Below are 4,394 nucleotides of genomic sequence, written 5' to 3' on the forward strand. Positions count from 1 at the left end.
AGGCTCTTCCCTCTATAACATATGACCCTCACTGGCTCTACTGGTCACTGCTTCTGTGTCCCTACCCACATGACAGGGACCCCACTCTCTCTACCCTCAAATGATGCAGCTCCAAACCCTCACAGTTATCTTGGTCAAGGCCACTTCCTCTCTAGGCCCACTAGCCATGGGGCCCAGCAGCCTGCTGCAAGGTTCCCATCCCTCCCTGAATTTCCCCAACCCTGCCCTGCCCGTCATCTCATCATCTCTGTACCACGTGCACAGTGCGAGGGATTCAGAAGAGAAGGCTGGTTGCCAGGGCAACGGAGGATAAAGCCCTGGCTCTGCCAGGCTGCTGATTGGCTGAGGCAGGTCCCACCTCCTGCCATCCTGAGGGTGAGGGGCAGAGGGAAGGGTCTTTGATGGGCAGTGAGAGGAACCAGGCTGCCGGAGCCAACCCAGGGCTGCCCCTTCCTGGCCCAGTCAGAGCCCTTGGGCTTGAGAAACACTGTCTTTCGTGGAGGGGCATTGGCCTCACTCTTTCTTGGCTTCCAGCACCCAGGGAGGCTGCAGATGGCAGAATCTGTGGGGACAGCAGCTGCGACTGAGTCCACGGGCTGACGCTGAGCTGCTTAGGCCGAGGCGGTGCGGTCAGTCCAGAGCTCCCGGAACAGGCATCTGCAGGGCTTGAGGTGGGTCTGCTGGCACATGGGGTTGGGTGGGGGATCGAGTGGTGCCAACGGCTTGGGAGGCAGGGAAAGGGGCTCTGCAACCTTCACACTGCCCTAGATGGGACATTATCTGGAATGAGGGCTAGCAAATTCCTTATAGATGATCTGGTAACCCCACTCCCACCCCATCACTGTGCAAGGAACCTTTGAAGTTCAGAGAGGGTGAGAGTGGTCCAAGGTCACACAGAAGGCCAGTGAGTGCTACGCTTCAGCTAGGCCAGTCCTCTGAGAAGCCAGGAGAAGGTCTGGGGTTCTCAGTTGCCCAGACTGAATGCCTAGGATTTTTTTTCATACGGCTGGAAGGGTTGGGACACCCTGAACTCTGCTCCACAGACCCAGAGCATTGCAGTTGAAATGGCTTCTGCTCTGCCCAAGTCCCCCATTCTCACGTTTAAGTTAAAAGGAAGCTGGGGTCCTGGGTGGGGCCAGAGGAGAGGGTATGAATCACATGGCCTCACTCAGGCTAGTTTGGAGCAGCCTTCTGCTTGTAGGCCCCCTTCCCCACCTTCCTCTAAACCAGGCAGCACCAAGCCATTCTGAATCCTCTCTTTGGCTCTCCAGAAAGGCAGATGGTTAAGAGGGCACCACTCTAACCCTAACTTTGGGCCATTGACACACTCTTAAATTTTTTCTTCCATGAATAGAATAGGGCACCTTGAGACATTGTCTGTGCTTCAGAAGTGGCGAGTGGGGGAGGAGCTCCCGGTGGATGCAGGACGGGAGAGCAGCATCTCTCCCTCCCCTGGGGTCATAGCCAACCTCGCAGACCACCTGGAAGTAGAGAGGGTTGGAGTTTGGAGACAGAGGTCTAAGAAGCTGGGGTCTCTCTTCAGTCTACGCCAGAGGTCATTTCATTCATCCCCTTTCTTCCCTCCCTGGAAGCCATAGTGAACCTCTGCTTTTTTCATTCTGTTCAGGAATCTTTCCCCATTAAATCTCAGGACATCACTCAGGGGTTGGGGTCCAGCTTTGTCACTTCCCAGTTGGTAACTCAGGGCAAATTAGTGAACCTATCTGGGCCTCAGTTTCTTTATCTGTAAAATGTGGACAGTAACACCTATGCCATAGGCCTGTTGTAAGGTTAGTGACTGCATTCTGACAGTGCTCTCGCTGCCTGGCAAGCAGAGGTGGGGCTCCTCACCCACAGGAAGGGTTTGAGGGTGGGTTAAATGGGTCCTGCTTCCTCCCATTTCTGGAGGAGATAATCTGTGATGTGGCTTTTGAAGTATGATTAGGAGTTTGCCACATGAACACAAATGCAAAGGACATTCCAAGGAAAATAAAAGCATTTTCAAAGATGGAGTCTGTGTAACATGCAGGTGCACCTAAGTGACTGACAAGCAATTCCATACGATGGCACGTAGTGTGGGAGAGGAGGCTGGGAAGGTTGGCAGAGATCAGATGTGGGCATCTTTGGGCCATTCTAGGGAGTCTGGCTGTTTGTGAAGCACCTTCATCCTGCTAGCTTCCACCTTCCCGTTTTTCCCCATTCCTGGTTCACTGGGAATAGCAATAGCTGATACTATTCACTGAGTGCTGATTCTGCAGCAGGCAGCATGATGCTAAATGCTGTTTGAGCATTGTCTTGTTAAACATCCACAGAGACCTTAAGAAGTGGGTCCTGCTTCTATGCCTATTTCACAGATAAGGAAACTGAAGCTCAGAGAATAAGAACAAACTACTATGTAGCACTTAATAAGCACAAGGCACGGGTTCTAAGCATTTTGTGTAAATTAACTCTTTTGATGGTCACAATAGCCCTCTGACCTAGGTACGACTTTCACTCCCATTCTACAGATGTGGAAATCAAGATCCAGGTCTTTCTGGGCTGGAACCTGTGTCCATACTCTTATGGTTACAAATTGGGCATGAGCCTGAATTTGGGAGCTGGTGCAGACACTACTGATTTCAATCAGGTCCCCTGGGGATAGATGTTTGTTCACCAGGCTTTCACCAAGCCACACCTGGCCAGGATGTGTGGGTAGCCGAGAGCCACTCATCTGTGAGGCACCTGGCAAGTGGCACGAGGTGCAGCCCAAGCTGTCCTTTACTGAGGGATCAGTCACCTCACTGAATCCCCCAAGGCTCTGTTTGTTTCCCCTTCTGCAGGGGCAATGCTGAGGCCCAGAGGGGTTAGGCACCTTGCCTGAGGGCTCACGTACTAGAAAGGGATTGAGCCAGGGCTGCCCTAGCTTCCTTCCAGAAGGGTGAGTAGGAGCTAGGTGGGCCCCTGTGGTCGGGGCAGCTCTGTGCTTGGTCAGGGGGCCCAAGCTGCTGAGTCACAGCTCTCCACTCTCCTGGGTCTCAGTTCTCCCATCTGTAAAGTGATGCTCTGACCCTCTGCCTCTGTGAAGCCAGCATGCAGGCTTCTGGGAGGGTGGGTGGGACAAGTGGCACCTCTGCTGGCTCTCATCAACCGTGTCTCAGCAGCCAAGGCCACCGCGATGCCACACTTCCTGGACTGGTTCGTGCCTGTTTACCTGGTCATCTCTGTCCTCATCCTGGTGGGCTTCGGTGCCTGCATCTACTACTTCGAGCCCGGCTTGCAGGAGGCACACAAGTGGCGCATGCAGCGCCCCCTGGTGGACCGTGACCTCCGCAAGACGCTGATGGTCCGCGACAACCTGGCCTTTGGGAGCCCCGAGGTCTGAATTGACAGTGGTTGAGGGGGCAGGCACCGGGCTCCCTCTCCATCCCCGCCCAGCCAGGAGGTCCAGGGGCAGAGGGAGGACGACCCCTCGTCCTCCACTCCATCCGTCTGCAGCCTGAGTCCTCCCAGGAAGAGGTGATCCGGGAGGACCCTGGCTGCGGAGAGATGGGGCACCCGGGTGCCTTGAGGTGTGGCTGCTGATGGCCCAGGGCTTGCTATCCCTGTCAAGCCAGTTCACCCCACACCTGTCCTCCCCAGCTCTGGAGACACCCCCAATGGCCCCAGTGCCTTTGTCCTCCTAGCACACCTGCCTCTCCCCCTGGAGTCACGGGCAGCTGCCCCGGCCTGTCCTGAGTCTCCAGATCTCCCACTTCCCTGTCGGATCCTCAGTTACACTCGGCTCCCCACTCCAGCCAATGACACCGACCCTGCAGCTTCATGTGGTGGGCTTCAACGCTGACCCAAGGAAAGGGCCCTCTTTGGAGGAATGTCAGCTTAGTCCAGCCCAGCCCTACCACTCTGGACCCAGGTGTGGCATTGGTGAGTGTGTGCGAGGAGTTTGCAAGGGGCAAGGCAATAGAGGAAGGAAGTGTGTGTGTGATAGACTTTGGGGACATTGGCAGACAGGGAGAGGGGAGGAGATGCATATATGTCTGAGAGGAAGAGTGGGGGCTCCGGGTCAGGATGGGAGGTGGTGGAGACGGGGTGCGTGTTCTGGGCTGTGTGGGGGCCACCAGCAGCAATTCCCACCCCCCCTTCCTCTGCTGGACTTCCCTATCCCTCCCCTTTCCCAAGGCTGTTGCAGTTGGCAGGAGCCCCTGCCCTCCCCTCCTGGTCCCTACTGCACCTCCAGGGACAATCTCAGTTTCCCACCGAGCCAGGCCCCCTGGGCCCCCAACCCCACCCTGGAGCCCTCCTCCTCAGTCGAGCACCACCACCTCCTTTTGGGCATAGCTTGGCAACCTGCCTCACTCTCCTCTGGGGCTTCCATCTTAATTTACTGCAGTAATAAAGACTTCATGAGTACCTTTGCA

At 55.7% G+C, this 4,394-nt stretch overlaps 1 long non-coding RNA gene across 1 annotated transcript; it reads left to right on the forward strand.

Moving 5' to 3' along the window:
* Positions 1-387: 387 nt before the first annotated feature.
* LOC116667799 lies at positions 388-4,394 on the forward strand. The gene is made up of 2 exons (XR_004324879.1): positions 388-671; positions 3,141-4,394. It is a non-coding gene; the product is annotated as an uncharacterized LOC116667799 (long non-coding RNA).

The sequence above is a fragment of the Camelus ferus genome, chromosome 12 (assembly GCF_009834535.1).
Source record: "Camelus ferus isolate YT-003-E chromosome 12, BCGSAC_Cfer_1.0, whole genome shotgun sequence".
NCBI classification, from domain to species: Eukaryota; Metazoa; Chordata; class Mammalia; order Artiodactyla; family Camelidae; genus Camelus; species Camelus ferus.